Here is a 17,441-nt window from a genome sequence, read left to right as displayed (position 1 = left end):
CACCTTTGCCTACAATTAGCATGCCATCATATCTTTGGTGTTATATAGTCCTACTAAATGTCTACAAATGAAGCTAATCTATACCTCTTTGACTCAGATAACAGTAAGTATGCAAGACAGTCTGGCTGTCTGTTCAGTCACTATTGAAACTTTATGGCTTGGCAAAATATTGCTTTGCATTGTTACATTTGTGAAACGTAATTCAGACAACCCTGAAAACAAAACAAAAAAAAACGGTTTGTATTTATTTGTTCTCTTCATTCTCTGCTATCTGCTATCTATAAAAACTATGGTCAGGTTTAGGAAGTGAAAAATATTTTTTTTTTAGATGCAAGTCTACATGTTTACTTTTTGTGCAGTAATCTAGTGTTTTACAATCAAATTTTAAAACATTTTACATAATTAAAATTGACAATTAATTATCTCTATATGATCAGACAGACAGACATGACATGACGTGATATAAGGTAGTGCGTAGATTCACAGTCTTCACAGTTTTGAAAAAGTGAAAGACAGGGATAAAGGTGAACGTGGTCATACCATTTTTCTCTCTCTTCCACTCTTTTTTAACAAATTATAACAAATTATATGTCATATCACATATGAGCTTTCCCAGTACTGATATCAATCATACTTTGGTGTAATGGGATTTCCTGGGTGAGTAGCACTCCTTCCTTGAATGTCACGCTAGGCCGCAGGTCAGACCTCCCCTGGCAGTGGCTCGCACACGCAGGCTTTGTTTAGGTGATTGATAGATCATCAAAACCTGAAAGTCGTAAGAGGACTGTGGAATAAGCTTTTGTGCTCTGTGAGATTTCATCAAGAAAGGGTTAAAAATGACCCATGAATATTGATCGTCTAGCTTGTGAATCTGCAAACATCACCTCCCAAATAAAGAATACGCCAGGAACTACTATAACTATTTGTTCCTTTTACACTCATAATTTGTGGTTACTGAATACAATATTCATTAATTACAAAAAAAAAGTTAGATGTTGTGGATCTGGATTAATAGATTAATCCCTGTTAATAAACATCATTCAGGACAAATGACAGGGCAAGATTTTCTCTGTCCACTAGGGGGAGAGAGAGTACACCATATATGGCCAAATGTGCCTCAGTTTTAATTTGTGTATAGGCAAAAACTGACTTAAGCAGTGCATCAGCAAGGTACTTGTAAAACACTTACAGCATCCATTCAGCTGTTTATCTTTAATAAATGTAAGCATTCTTTAGGTCATATTAAGTGATTTCTGAATTATTTAAACATAATAAGATGGATTGGCATAAACATGATACTTTTTCATAAATGAAACATTGTTAGGTAAAAAGATTTCTTTCCAGCATGTCTTGTATTTGGGTAAAAACATACCAGAGACCCTCCTTTCATTAGTTTTTCTCACTACACTACTAAAAAACACTACACTACACAAGATTTTTTATCCAGTACAAGCCCAACACATGCAAAATTACACTATTAGTTGTCGGGGGGGTTTCATAGTGTGCAGTTTTAAAAGATGGAAGCAGATAGGCATTTCATGGACTTCCATAACCACAGAGCAAACTCCATTGTCTAGAAATGCATCAAATCTCAGGAGAAAAGAAGTCTGTCTATTCTCAGGCCCTCTCCCATGCCCTGATATATGGTCTGTCTGTCAATGTCTGGACCAACTCCAAGTGTGACCCTCACTCACATAAATTATTTATTCTTTTCCAGAATTACAACAGAAATAAAATAAAGGAGCGCTGCATAACAGATACAGGTTAGAAAATACTAAATGAGTGAAATAAAATATTCTGAAAATATTGGCTCTTTAGATAAGAGCATTTTCTGTGAAACATTTTTCCAGGCCGAACAAGGTCTGACACATTTGTTTCAGTGAATTTGATTAATAAAGCAAGATCTCAAATCTCCTCTTGAATACCAATGCAGCGATAAACTCTCAAAAATTAATATGATGTACAGAACGGTTCGAAAAAATGAAACCACAGCCTTTGGAGTTTCATTCAAAAAACGGAGGGGAAAGTAAAACAAAGCAGCAGAAATTGGTCATAAAAGCATGGTAAGCGCATGATTTAGTGGGGCGATAAAGAGTGGAAAGGTGGCCATTCATCATGGAGGCTAGCTCACCAGGAGAGGGCCTGTCACAGACACCACCAGGTCTGGGAGGCATTTCAAGAAAGAGAGAGAGAGAGAGAGAGAGCCTGCAGTTGCCCCTACAACCTGTTTGTTCCAATGTCTTTTCCAGATGGACGCATACAGACCATAGATGCCTGACGAGTGCTTTGTCTTTGCCGCTCTGCAACTCCATTGTCACAGCAGTGTTGAGGGATGGATGTTGTTAACTGTAAAGTAGAGGACCAGACTTAAGAAGGCTTAGAGCCGCAGAACCAGATGATGGGAACAGAAAAAAGGCTTTCGTGTGGTAACTTCAGATTACACTGTAACAACACAGGGGAATACAATGAGAATATTGACCCTCATCAGTGAATTGCAAATGTCTGTCCAAATTTGACTTACACTTAGGAGTCTTATTTGTGCCCTAGTCACCAATAAGATATAGATTTGTTTTTCTCATGCATATAATATATCTCCACCCAGAGTCAGGCAAAGGACATGAGAAAGAATGATTAAAATGTAAGTTTTGTTGGCTTTTTCAGATCCAAGTTAAATCTACCTATAAGTTTTACATGTCACAACTTTGCACTGATGATTATAAAACCACCAACAGCAGCTGTCAAGGTAAACTCTTTTGTTTAAGAAATCAGTCATAGTTACTCACTATTTAGTTATTTAATTTAATTATTATTCAGGCTATGAATTCACATTTATTTGTGTGCTGTTTTAAAATAAGTCCGAAATGTTTATATATATATAGAAAAAAAACAAAAACAAAACACGTCACTTCCGGCTGTGGTCTCTGGTTATCTTTGGCTTAATTAAAACAGTCGCAGGTTTCATAAGGAGTTATAAATCTTCTTTGTTGTGCAGCTGACGGAAAACTTTTGTCTTGTGTCTTCAAAATAGCGGTAAGCTGCTTACTTTTTCACTATTATTTAAGCTAGCTTTTTCGACGTATGACGTAAATTATGTAAAACAAAACTTAAAGTTATGTTAAGGAAACAAGTCAGGGGTACAAACCTGGTAGTTGTTAAGTCAAACAAGTGTAGTGAAGCATATTGTTGGGACACCTGTCCAACACTCAAAGGCTAAGTACCAAGTAACCCCATTCAGGTCAAGCAGATGTTTTGCAAGCTAAAAAATGAACCACCAAAAAAAGTTTCTATAAGTTTTCTATAAGTTTCCATAATAATATTAGGTGGGTTGCTTATAGGTAGATTTAGTTTTATTGTTGTTCAGTCAGTAACCTATGTCCAATTTCTATCTTAAGCTGGCTTCATATGTACTGTACAGATATGGAAGTGGAGCTTCCCAACTAATTCTTTGCAAGAGAGCGAATAAGCATAGTTCTCTAAATGTCAGACTATTGCTTTAAACACAGTACCTATCCAGCTGTGCATGGCTCTGCAACCACCGAGTCAATCCCTCACTAAAATCCTTTATAGTCTTGGGATGTGAGTATGTTGCTTTTTGGCACTCTTTGATAGTGATGAAACAAGTTGGAGAGATCAAAGCCCAGTGAGGAGTTTAGTCTCCTGGCTCCTAAAGTCAGAGTTGTTATGATGATTATGCCCTTACATAATATCGTTTATTTAAAGTCTGGAGATCATGGTGTCACCATGACCTTGGGACCGAATTTCTTCAAGTGCTGTTGATTAAGTAAGTTGAGATGTCGGCTGAACAGACTACTGCTAACAGAAGTTAAAGAATGGCTCAAGTGGAGAACCCCTTCTGCCTGTTTCCTTGTCAGAATTAATAAAGCAAATCTTTGTGTGGCCTTTTCAAGATGCTTTCATATGCCACCCATCTGTTTTAAGGACTTTTTTTTTGGTTATGTCAACAGGAAATCCAACATCGACAGAAGTGTTGGGGCTTTGTGTGTCAGGGCTAATAACCGTTTGGAGCTGTATCTTGGCATATTTGCTGTTTGTGTGTCAGTGGAGAAAATGTGATTTGATTACTGCATTGTGGATGAATCTGTATCATTTTCTTCACGCTTGTACATTTCTGTCTGAGGTCTGAGTGTGTCCACGACTGCAAATAAAAGAAAAACATACAGTCTACTGTGAAGAATGGTTTAAAAAAACGTCCTTTTTCCAAGGTCCTCTGTGAACCAGCATTTTAATTAAAACCACTTGTTCCCAAACCTGTACTTAATGTTTCCCATTAGTCATGTTTGAGGGATTACAGACAGCACCAATGAAAGTCAAAGATTAAATGGAAAATGCAGATGTGTGAACAATGCGGCTTGTTTTATAGCTATCACAGCTTTTTAGTAATTTTTAAAAAATAAGTGCCATTGACAAGGTTCCCTAAGTCCACTTAGAAATAAAGATGACATTCTTTGGAAAAAGAAAAATCTGGAAGGGGTTTCTTGGTTGCGGGTCAGCAGGGGAGCTGCTTGAGGAAGCTGAAGGATTCCTCAGAAAACATTTTATCCTCAAGATTTTATCCTTAATCGCATTGTTAGCACTGTCCACAAAACCTAAAACAGTTTTGACTAATCCATGTGTTTTATTTATTATTTTATTATTAACTATTATAGTAAGTGGTAGAGTGGGTTGTCTAATAACCCCAAGGTTGGTGGTTCGATCCCTGCTCAAAAAAGATAGAGTATCCTCCCCCCGGTAGTGAATAACTTTCTTATAGGATGCAAACACACAATGAATGGCTCTGACATCAGGTTTGATTTGCTGTAGCTTGTCTGTATGCATTGTGAATCGTTAGTGACCCTTGATCCAGGGTTAGTACCCCTGTCATTCAAGCCTCTTAACTCCTTCCTCAAATGTCCTGAAATGTCTCAGTGCTGAAAAAAGGGCAGACTGGATAGCCTCTGCCCCTTACTCATTTCCTAGTGCCCTCTCCTCAAATATCATATCCACATATGCTAGACCCGGCAGAGGGCTAGTGTCTTTGAAGTGCATGCCTTAATTAGGTCGTGCTTGTACCGTTAGGTATATGTCTTTTGAATATGAGCACATATTCATGCTCATTATTTGATCTTTCAGAGATGTTTCTTTTTTTAAACCTGCCACCTACAGCGCTGTAGCAGCAGTGTGATTGAGCATTTAAAATGCAGCGAAGCGTATTATGCAACTAAAGCAGCCGATAAAAACATTTTTCAGGCTTGTTTCTTGATGAGAGACTGTGAAAGAAGATGAGGGATGGGAGAGCAGTTCATTTTTATACCAGCTCTACAGGAAGGGGAGGCAATGATTAGTAATGAGTTTGGCCGTTGGCCCAGTGTGATTATTAAGAATTGCTACTGATAACAACACAGTGTATGAATTATATCATGGCATTGGAATTTGTAATCACATCTTTGCTTTCCTCCCTCTCTTTCTGTTTGTGAATTAGCACTCTGTCAGCTCTCCAGCAGATTTTCAGAGGGGGGAAAGAAGGAAAAGGATAAAAGAAGAGAAATGACTATGCAAGGGTTTCGAAACCAGGTATGAAAGTTTTTTTTTTTTTTTTTTTTTTTTTTTTTTGCTGTTCAAGATTTTGGCATATTTATGAGGCATTACTGTAGGAGCGGGCCATTTAATGTTATTTGCAGAAAGCACACATTGTTCACATCAAGCTTACAAAAGCTGAAGGCACAGCCATGTGATCATGACCTCGCAGCTGAAGGGCCAAGCTGCATGAGGCAAATGGGATTCAGCATTTGTGAGAGCTCCACACAATTAATAATAGAACCAGGTTATGAAAAAAAAATAAAAATGTAGGACTTGTCCTAAAGCTTTGTGTTAACCAGCCTAAGGTACCCACACAATGCTGAACTGGAGAGGCATGATATGATGCAACTGCTTAGTCTATCAAAACACTTGCTCAGTACAGAGAGAGAGAGAGAGAGAGAGAGAGAGAGAGAGAGAGAGAGTGAGAGAGAGAGAATAGACCTTAGTAAGTTGTTTGTAGCAAAAATGTAACTCTGATCCCTGCTGGGCTCCCTCAAGATGTTTTACGCATGGCTGTGAATGTAGAATACTGCCTGCATCATCACATTATCTTGAATCACATTATCTTCAGTAGTCAGTCAATAGTGTGTGCTTTTCTTTCTTCTTGCACGATTAAAACGTGAAAAGTGTTTTAATGCTCAAAGCAAAACTGAGGGCATGAAGTATTTGATGTCTGAGGAGGGAGAAACCGGCTTCTTTTTTTCTGTCTTCTGCATATAAAATGTCATTTAAAAAACAAAATTGCCACAATACACAGGCATTTAAATATATATCATGGATTACTGTTAAACATTGTAATTCCAACATCACATCAGTTAAAATGATGCCATGTTATACGATATCTGTGTGAATGCAAAGATGGAAAGCTAGAGGCCTGTATTGTCCTGACTACAGAAGTGTAACCACTGACTCTTGGGGCTGAGTCAGGCAAAAATGTGGTGTGCTTTTACTCTGCTCGGCCAAATGTGAAATAAATAAAAAGAAAGGAAAATGGCTGCTCTCTTGGCTGTACCCTTGGTCCCTTGCTCTTTGTTAAAACCATATCTCTGCTGCTCCATTGCCCCCAGCTACATTAAATCCCATTAAATTCACCTTCATTAAAGCAGTCCTCTCTACTCCTTGCAGCAGCCCTGGTGCGGGCCTCTCAAGGACAGAGCAGTAATGAGGGTGGACTGGATTTAACCTTGAAGAGTACAGGTTTTCATTTCCAAATCAATAACTTATGGTTCAAAACTGCCACTAGATCCAGGCTATAATTTTCAAGCATTAATTATGTGGATTATGTTTCTCCAGCAGTGAGAAGGTATTTAACTTTAAGCTGCAGTGTAGATATTGCATTTATCATTTAATTTTTTTTCTTATTTTTAACAATAGGAATAGACAGCTTGCACATTTTCTATATTAGTGACTTTGTGTGCCTGTGTACACTTTGCTGCACAGATGGGATAACTTAGGGAGATTGTATTTCAAAGAGTCTGTATGAGTATAAGTAATTATGCTGTTGGTGCAATTTTCTACAGGGAAACCAAGCAGAGGGCAGTAGGCTGGAATTTCTCCTTCTTCTCAAACCAGTATTGCAGTATAGTGTCATCATTCACTCTAAAGAGGTAGACATATAAGAAATCTCCTCCACAGCTGTGTAAGACTAGTTTTGGCAGTCAACTGCTGTCAGATGAAGTAGGAAAATATGAATTATGAATGAAAAAATTAACACGTGGATGATAGGCAGGGGGGGCAAGGGGAAAAGGAAAAAGAAAAAAACGCCTGACCTACAGTAAAGGAGAGAAATTGTTTCAACTCTTGTAATTCTCCACATTTTAATGGGACATTCTCCGTAGTGGGGTTTGCTGTCATTGTCATATGATTGTATGGAAAGCATTAACTTGTCCTGCGGTGATAATTTCTGCCCGACATGTTCATAATATGAAATATTGGATCTTTTCATAAAATGGGGAGGGTGTGAGGCTGTGGTGATCACTGGAGCTTAATTTTTTAATCAACTTCTCTCTTAAATGAAGCTTTATTAAATTACAAATCTCACACAGTGGGAGTAGGACACAGACAGAGATGGCCCAGTGTAAAAAAGAGCTTTGTGGGATAATTAAATAAAATTAATAAAAAACCCTCCGCTAGCATAGACTGAGGAGAATGGGATAGAGAGGAAACCTGGTAGCCATTTTCATGCTCCGGTTTTCTGTCATTCTTTCTCATTAGGGTCTCAGGAAATGTACCATGTGGAATTATGAGAAGAAGAAAGGGATACAATGTCTACAAGATATTGATAGATATTAAATGGAGGCGCAATTACATTCAGGGTTTTTTTCACACTCTTTTTCACGCACAGTGTACAGAGAAATTAAATGTCCTCATTGTTGCTGCTCTGTCAGAGAAAATCTGATCACATTTGGTTAAGCTTTGGAAGATTTGGTTAAGCTTAAAGGTCTGAGAATACAAGCTACTATCCCAGTCAAAGACAACTATTTATTTAAACTTTTTATTTGTTATGAACATTGTTGGACAGAACCTAACTTAACCACTCCTGACAGACCTGAGTCCATTTACGTTGACCATTGCAGATGGTCTGGCAAAGAAGTTGAACCTGGGTTGGCCAACAAATAGATAGTTACTTCGAAAGGTGAACAGCTTACTGTATTTCTTGTCTTTACCTTGTGAGTATTGTGATGCAAGATAATATAGTGATGTGTGATAGCTTTCCAGAGTTGTAACATCCTGTCTCTGAGTATTATAAACCTTTTTGCAAGGTTTTGGTGTTGATGAAGCTTCAAACTTGCCCAGTACCTTAAATAACATGCCCCTTCCAACACAGTCCACTGCTTTGTTTAAATACAGGGCTGTTTTCGGTCTGAATCCCTCCAAGTCCTTCAAATGATGGACTGTCTGTCTAGACCATTTGACTTGAATGATAGGTGATCAGGTTAAAATGATGCAGGAAATGTGCGTTCCAAAATATTCTTTTCTACAATGTATTGTCTGACAAAGAGACCCCAATGGGTAAAAGACCTTGAAGGAGCAAAAATAACCTAAACCCAGCACTCCTACATATACTATAGATATAAAAGCAAATAAAAAAAAAACAAGGATTTCTAAAGTGCCAACCTACTCTTAGGAAATGTGCATATAATCCACAAAAAGGCATTAAACAGGCACACATTATCTAATCATTTTTATTATTTTCCAATCTACATATATATCAGTGTTCTGCTAGTGTTGTACCACAAGAAATCAGTTTTACATTTTTATCTCACTCAGAGTGGTGTTGTCTGCTTAAGGTATTGTTATTGTGTCATTATATTTGACTCGTGCACTGGTACTCGTCTTGAAGGTGGTTTCTCTGAAAAAAAATATTTTGTGGATTTCTCAAGGAAAGAGATGTCAGCGGTTTGTGGCCTCAAACTGATTCCCCCCAGCCAGTGAAAGTGTTCAGTCTGCCAGAAAACCCTAGTTCACCAAATGTCCAATCCACAATTCATAAAAATTGCCCATAGAAATACAGTATCTAATTCATTAGCTTGGAGTCAGTTTCATTGATAATGTGTCAAAACACTGATTCAGGTCGGCACAGTGGTGTACTGTCGTGGTGCACTGTTGCCTCACAGCAAGAAGGTTCCTGACATGACAGTTGTCAGGTACATGGTTGTACTAGTTGTATTAAAAAGTTGACGGGATCATTGTTAACTTTTCCGCAGTGTATTTCACAAACTAGTTTCCTGTGAGGACACCACAAACTCTGCACTGCCATCTGCTCACCTATGATGTTTCTGCAAACGGTAGCTTGAGAGTTGAAAGTATTAGTAGTATTAGTAGCGACTGATCTCAAATGGCTGACATCACTGAGAGTTGCTTCTTGTCTCTTTCTCATTTGCTTGTAGTGACAAATGCCAGTTTAGTTAACTTGCACAAAATCAAAAAGGTTTAAATCTGTACACCAGACCTGACCAAAACTGGAAACTGTTGATACTTACTCTTTCTGGTCATGCTTCACACTTCAACAATATGGTCAGACTTCTTATTCCATCACAAACCTCAGGATTAAGGGAATAGTGTGCAGGCTTCAGCCTGGAATGATGTGTTGTCATTGTTTGGAAAATTACATGGGTCTCATTTGTCTCAAATGGCAAAATATGAGACGGGTGTTTCCTCTTTATGCTGACAGCTTTCGTCTCATGCATCCAGAGAAGTAGGATTTACTATATCCTGCTCTGCGAAGCATCTCCCTGACTACACGGTTTTGTGTTTTATCCACTATAGAAAATGTCTTTGGCCTACTTGCCTTGTTTTACTATTGCCTTTAACATTTCACACAGCTGTCCTTGACATTTTGGGGAGCCTTATGATTATTTATAGTCTCTGAAGAGGTCCCACATTGTGCTTTGGGCTATTGCTATAATATGTTGTCTCATTTAAGAAGGGTTTTTTATTTATTTTTTTTACCCTTTTTTTTTTATTACTATTCTCAGAGATTTAACTGGAGATGTTTTAGACGCGCGGTTTATATTGTAATTCCTTAAATTACTCTGAGCTACTGTTATTGTTATTTTTGAGCTCTGTCTATGGGACACTTTAGTAATGTAACTCCATAGGCAGATTAGTTGAAAAGTTTGGTAGCTTTAATGCTGCTTGGGATTAGCCTTCCTCACAGATAACAATAGAGCTCCATCTCTAGCGCGACCGGAAACACTCTGTCAGATGATTAAACAAGTAAATTCTTGCCAAAGAGCTAAAGACGTATTTTCAAACCTGCTTGGCGATAATGTGGATTTTGGAATATGCGCGCTGTATTTTTTGCCAGCATGGTTTATACTGCAGAGTAGTTGCGATAAGACACCACAAAACTGTTAGACTTTTTAAAGAAGTATTGATTATAATTCACCTCAGTTGTTCTCGAATGTAATTTTGGAGCTTCTGTATTGGAGCATGGTAGTCTTTTTCATAGGACAGCATTTGTTGATATCTTCCATGGCCAGAGAGAGGAGAGCAGTTGAGCTTGTCCCAAGCCTCACTTATGTCAAGCTCGATAGTGAATTAACAAGAGAAAATAGGATGACTGACCCTGCTCTCACATTATCTACACACACTCTTTGTTACGTGCCAGTGTAGGAGACAGGTCTGGCTTAACCCACTATTTTTCTGCGATGTATAAAAAAGTGCTAATACATTTTTTAAAAACCATCCAGATCATCAAATGCAGGCCTTACTTTACAAAGCTTGCTGGTAGTCTGGTTAAACATAATGCTGGGGGAGCTTTTGCACAACCCCACTATTTACTGTTTAATTAGTTAATAATTCAAGTTTTTCTCAAACATTTCAGTGATTGGCATTTGGCTTGCTGGCAACATTGACCGCTTTTTGTTTCTGTTCCTCACTGAAAATTGCATTTGACACTGGAATGGACAATGGCAGGTAGCAGACTGCAGTAGTCTGCCTGTGGGAGGCTTGCCTCAGTGGTACACATCCAGTGAATCATCCTGGGCTGTCTGCCACAATGTTTTATTAGGACTATTTATACATTTTCACCAATCAGAGCTGACTGTAGATATAGAAACTCATATACTCCACATCATGATGTGGCTGTTACCCAAACACAAGAGTGCCAACTTTATCTGTGTGGAGTTTGCCCATGTTTCTGTGTTTGAATAGGTGATCTAATATGCATCCACAGTCATCTAACAATATCTCAGTCAGGTCAGCTGCAGACTCACCTGAAGAAATTGTCCAAATGTTTTGAGTGATTGCCTATTTTTGTCAGATCAGCTTGTGTTCCTGTCTTCTGCACAGTGCATGTTCAGCTAGACTCTAGCCTTTGCAACCCTGTGAATAGAAATGTGAGCTAAAAGAATGTACTTTTGCAGGAATGCATCTAAAATAGATGTAAATTGAAAATAGATTGTAGTATCTGCAGCAGATTTTTTTTCTCAACTTGACCCTGTGTTTTTACGTCTTTTTCCTTCAGTATAAAGTTGTCATGTTTTGCATTTCTCTATTGGTTTTCAATTGTGCCTTCACTCAAAAATGTCAAAACTGGAATGTGACCAGGAAACCGTATACTTAGCCATGCTTTTAAAGAAAATAAAAACACCTTTGGTGCACACAATGCAACCACTTCACTCATCCTTCCAGAGCGTGATATCTAATGTCAGTCACAAAATCTTTGGCTGGAGTTCAAAGCTGAAAATGCGGTAAAATCACATTTCAGCACCTAAAATTGTGCTTATGCTCACCACAGAGCGTGTAGTTGGGCTAATTCAGTTAGCCCAAACCACTTCCAGCCAAGGCTCTGAAGTTTTACACTTGTGCCCAGTATGTTGTGAAATTGCAAAGACTTTTATGTCTGTCTGTCTATCAAACTTTATAATGCGCTGATTTCTACCCCACTGGCAGTGTCTTTTAATTAGATTATACTGGAGGAATAACCAGACTTCAGAATGCCAATTTGTGTCCCAGACGGTGTAAAATTTGCTGTTACCCTGCCGCCAAACAGAGCAGGTGTGAGCAGACAAGGTCCTCAGGCAAAGAGCAACTGACTGCTCCTTAACAGTTTCTCTCTCTCCTTCTATTTCACCTCTCTCTTCCCTCTTTGCCGTCAAACATTAGAGGCATGAAAGGATAAATAAACATGTTATTCAATAGTCCGACAATCAAAGTAAAATACCAAAGTTTTCACACAGATGATGTCTCCAGGGTAGAATTTTCTGTACTGTAAGAGAACAGTGATGTTGACATTGTGTTGGCAATGAAAACAAGTGTAGTGTACGTACTGCATATTGAATCTGACAGTGTGTTAGTTCACTCAGTCATTATACTGATTTATGCCAGGTCAACCAAGTATCTACAGCTGGGCGCAAAAACAAATGTTTGGAACATTTATTTTGCCATTTGTGGATGTATGCCAGTGGTGATAACTATTAAAAAATATAAAAAAATACTATGATTACAGCAGTATAATGCATCTTATGAATGCTTCAACAATCAGACTTTTTTATTCAGTGTGTTAGATGTATGTATAATTTACTGTGAAAATACAAACCCGTGTTTAAATGATACAGCCAATGAAAGCAGCAAAGTGAACAGCTGCAGGTAATTAGAGCTGGCCCAGGAATGGCCAGGGATTCAAAGTAAACATGGACGGTTTCCACAATCAACAACATTTACAAATGCAGAAGAAGGAAGCTACTGAATTTGTGAAGAATGTGCAGTGGGAATGGAAAGCATAGAAGCATGAAGCCAGCAGATGTTGAAAATTAAATACATGCGGCATGTGGCTAACAGGACTGTGGGCTTATTCTTCTGATGGTGGACCCTGGAGTTCTCGTGGGCTAGAGGACAGCTGTTCTGGGTTAATACTTACAGGTTTACATCCAGCCAGCCATAGCTAAGATTTAAAAAAAAATAAATAAATAAAATAAATTCCTTCAGGGGAAACTTACTTTAGTTTTGTTGCATATCTATGGCCTGCTACTGTTGTTTGCAACAGCACACATCAAGTCTGATAAGTCTGATTCCTTAAAATTGGTCACACAGCACAATTGACTGTTGAATTGATTGACCTAAAATGGCTGGATGAAACCAAACTCTTTTAAACTCATGACCCCAGAGAGCTCAGATTCTTTCTAGCACGGCCCTGAAATATTAGTCTATGAGTACCAACTGGTTCTACTTTAAATTTCTGAAAAGATGACTGGCAGCATTAAGACATGTGGCTTTGTATGTGTCCTGTGGAGGAAACAAACAAAAAAATAACCTATGTAACAATCCTCAAGTGGTCAACATTGAGAAGATTGTCATGAAAAGTAACACCGTAGTATTTCATAATATAACTTGCAGACATTAGATGGAAATATGACAGCACTTGAAACACAGAAGAATTTGTGGCGGTGTCTGCCAGTAGTCCTTTAGCTTTACATTGCTGTTGTATAAGAAATCAATTTTCCCCTCTCTTAAATCACAACCTCATGTGTCTTAGAATTCGACATATTTTCATCTATGTGTATGTCAGGCCTTTGGAAGTAGTACAGCAGTGGCATCGGTAAGAAATAAAATGGATGGGAGTTACCAAATGTTCATTCTGTTAAGTCTGTCTCTGTGTGGCATCCCTTAACTAAATATTAGCACATTGGCTGGACGGCCTGAATGTGGTTCTTCCTTCACCAGCTTCCATTGAAACAACTATAGTCTATTTATTCGAAAGAGCTGCCTGAAAGTTTACTGTCAGGCACTGTGCCTCTCTTGGCTCTTTGGTTGGTGCAACAAAAACATGTCAGTAGTGTTTAAAGTAGTAGTGTCATAAATTATTTGCACTAATCTGTGTAGGTATTCGTTCTGACTCATGAAGCAGTGGGTGATTCCAGGCTGGGGAGTATAGGTTTTGTTTTTCAAAGCCAGGCACAACTTCACAGGAATGAAGTTTAACATTTGCTTTTTGTTTAGCCCCACAGAAAGAAAATATGGCTTTTCACTGCAAAAGAAAGCACTTCATTAGAAAAAAAACCCATCTCAGAAAAACATACGGTGCCCATTCATTTCACTGTTAATATTTCAAAATGTCACTAATGTGCATAGTTTATTTTTTACAGCAACGCTTCAGTTTTTCTGTCTTAGTACTATATGACACGTTCTGGGTATCCATCAAAGAAAATGGTCTTTGCGTGTTTGCACAGTCTGGTGTTTTATATTTTGAGGGTAGAAAAATCCGTTCCCTCCCTGAAACCATTTAGTGATTCCAAGATTTTATATGTTTTTACCTTCATTTTTTAAAATTAGGATTTTATACTTTATAGACTTTATAGACCCCTTTATGACTTATCTTTTAAATAAAATCTTTTCATTTTAAATGCTTAAAAAGCCAAAAATGGACTTGAAGCTGGAAAGAAAATAGTTTTGATCGTTATGATCAGGGCCGGTCCTAGCTATGGGCAATGTGGGCGGCCGCCCAGGGCGCATTCTCCGTGGGGGGCGCACGAACGCCCGAAAAAGCAAAAAACCTCGGTAATTTTCGATACCGCTCATTAAGTTAGCGGAGCGGGCGCCCCGGGAGCGGGGTGTTGACAAGGCAGAAGGGGGCGTCGGACAGACCGATGGGGGCGCACGCATCCCGGGGTGCACGGCGCATCCAGGGGCGCACCGGCGGCCGTTAGGGCGCACGAGAAAATGTTCGCCCGGGGGGGGGGGGGCTCGCCCAGGGCGCAAATGTGGCCAGGACCGGCGCTGGTTATGACTATTGTGTTGTAGTCCAGTTTTAAAACTTTTAACGCTAGATTACAGTGCTGATCTAGGCAGATAATGTTATTAAATTATCACGTTTGAGTTTTACTGGAATTGACCGCCAAAGCATGCTGTGGCAAATGATCAGTGACAGGTCCAACTGGACCCAAAAATGTGTGATTTTTTAAAACATTTTTATTATTATTATTTTTTCTTTTCAAATGGTAAAATGATCATTGATCGTGAACTTAAATATGACTGTATGTATAATGAAGTCAAAGTTAATTTTAAAAAGACAAAGGGTGGGTTAGCAACACCTTGACTTTGCTTCCAGTAACTGAATAATGGGAGTGCACTTGATCCATTGCTCAGGTGCCTATGCTCATGGCAGTATGTCAACTTTACCCTCCCTGCTCCTGACCCCTTTCACTTCTCTCACCTCCCACACCTCTGCCCTGCCTGACCAGGTGTGTCTGTTCAGTCACCCCACTCACAACTGCAGGTTGGGCCGTTTATTATTACTTAATCGCTACCGTCGACTCCCATCAGAGTTTGAGATGAATGTTGCCAGCTGTTTTCCTGCTCTCATTATTCCTCTCCTTTTCTGACTGTGACTTTTGCTCTCTCACCTTGTCAGATTTGCTCCACATGCAGTGCTCCTTCAGTGGTGAGTACTTTACAGTATACCCACACTGTGGACCCAGCAAACAAGTTCCTAAAATTCTCTGAAGATGCAGTCAAAACATTCTGCATAGTGCAGTAAAGATGGAAGGGAGGAATTTCTGTCGTGTCTCATTTTGTAGGGTTATATTGTAGATTTTATTTTGCAGACCGGATAGATGTGTTAGATAAGATGATACGTATTCGCCCTAACTGCTCCCCTGTGGAATCAGTGGTAGGGAGATATACATTATGTATCTCGTGTTAAATCACTTGTAAATGCAGTAGGGTTGGGGGAATGGTCAAATCTCCATTTAAAGGAGTGATGTTTTTTTGTGGCCAGGGGGATGTTGGACAAAGTTGAAGCCCTCCTTCTCCCTGGAGGTCGGCTAGGATCATTAGTTTTAGTTTTTGAAGTGTTTGGTCTTTTGATGTTCCTATGTTCTCTTTAGGCAGCCTGGCCTGAAGGATATTTAATATCACTCCTACAAATTTCCAGTTAGGAATAATTTGAACTGAGCATCTGTCAAAGAAACAGCCATTTAAATACATTGGTCACGGTTAAAGAGGCATAAAATGAGGCCAGATTAGACAGAGCACCTTTCTCTGAAGGCTGACTCTGGTCGAGTCGGGGGCCAACCTGAGGCACAGGGACCCAGCAAAACTGCTCCTGCTTCCATTTCATTAAGTATAACTCAAACACCACTTGGATTCAAACTCTCCCCTGGCTGCCCTCCTCAAGCCGAGACATGCTCGCTTCTCCTGCCATCGTGGCATGGTGTGGATTGTCTTAGGGTCTCAGTTATTTGATATTTTATTTATGAATGTTCAGGGGAGTTGGGACTAGATTATCTTTCTCTCTGTCTCTGATGCTCTGAGTAACAGGGGACCGCTGTATCCCCAGTGTCTTCACTTCAAACATTCCCCTTGTGTTTCCACTAGGGTGTGCAGGAGGACCTTTATCAGTGTATGCAATCTTAGATTATGTCTTATCACCAAGAGAATCATGAAAGAGCATGCATTACGTCCTATGAAAGAAGCTGTCTGCGCCTAAAGCAGCTGACTGGGCCTCTCTCAAAAATGTTCAGCTTTCCTTTTCTCCATCAACTAAAACAAAGGCACAGTTGCTCTGTGAACTGCAGAAGGATACCATATGAGACACAAGACTGAACATTATTCAACTGATGTTAATAGATTTTTTTTGTCTGTGTAGAGATGTTGAAGGATACTATTTTGTAACTAGTAAAAAAAACGACAAAAACAAATTGCAAATCAGTGCAAATTTCAGTCATTGGTTATTTTATTTCTTTATTTATAACACAGCTTTTTGGCGTATAATAATAGTCCACGAAATGTGCTTTTAATGTAGTAATAATGAATAATAACACAACTTTAGACGGAAGTTGTACAAATGGGTGAAAAACATTGCGAAATGTTCTTTCATAGTCCCCACATCACATACACCTTTCTTTTATCACTGTTGGGTCTAGGTGTCTACAAATAAAGACGGTTTGCGTGAGCAGAACACCTCAGACACTGTCTTTGGGGGGAAATAAACAATGCATTAGTTCCACATTGGTTTGGAACAGAAACAGAAGAACGAAGGAGAGGTTAGAGGAAGTGCACTGCAGGAGGGAAGCTGGGGAGTATTAGTGGGCAGGGACATTTTAGAGTCTGAGTGTGCTCAAGCACCACTCTTGCTTTCTTTTTTTTTTTTTTTTTTTTTTTTTTTTTTTGTCCTGCAAAGTTTTTTGGGCTTTTTTGCCATGTGATGTAGATTAACTGCACCTCATCTGGCACTCCACTCTGTCTTGTCCTTTCCATCCTTACTATTTCATATTCATTCAAGACCTGTGTTTCCATGATAATGTTCTAAAACAAATAGATTAACATGGCCTTTATCAATGAGACAGATGTTTGACTGCCAATATCATCCCTTTAGTTTCCTGAAAATTAGTATTCCTGGTAGCTCACCTGGTAAAGCA

At 39.0% G+C, this 17,441-nt stretch overlaps 1 protein-coding gene across 1 annotated transcript in view; it reads left to right on the top strand.

Moving 5' to 3' along the window:
- Positions 1 to 2,919: 2,919 nt before the first annotated feature.
- zfhx3b (zinc finger homeobox 3b) overlaps positions 2,920 to 17,441 on the top strand; it is a 328,353-nt gene continuing 313,831 nt past the window's right edge. Inside the window, exons 1-2 of the mRNA XM_019270499.2 lie at positions 2,920 to 3,030; positions 5,480 to 5,571. The gene's annotated coding sequence lies outside the window, so the exon portion shown is untranslated. The remainder of the gene's footprint in view (positions 3,031 to 5,479; positions 5,572 to 17,441) is intronic.

The sequence above is a fragment of the Larimichthys crocea genome, chromosome VIII (assembly GCF_000972845.2).
Source record: "Larimichthys crocea isolate SSNF chromosome VIII, L_crocea_2.0, whole genome shotgun sequence".
NCBI lineage: Eukaryota > Metazoa > Chordata > Actinopteri > Sciaenidae > Larimichthys > Larimichthys crocea.
Note: the sequence above shows the minus strand (reverse complement) of the source record. Positions and strands in the feature narration are given on the sequence as shown.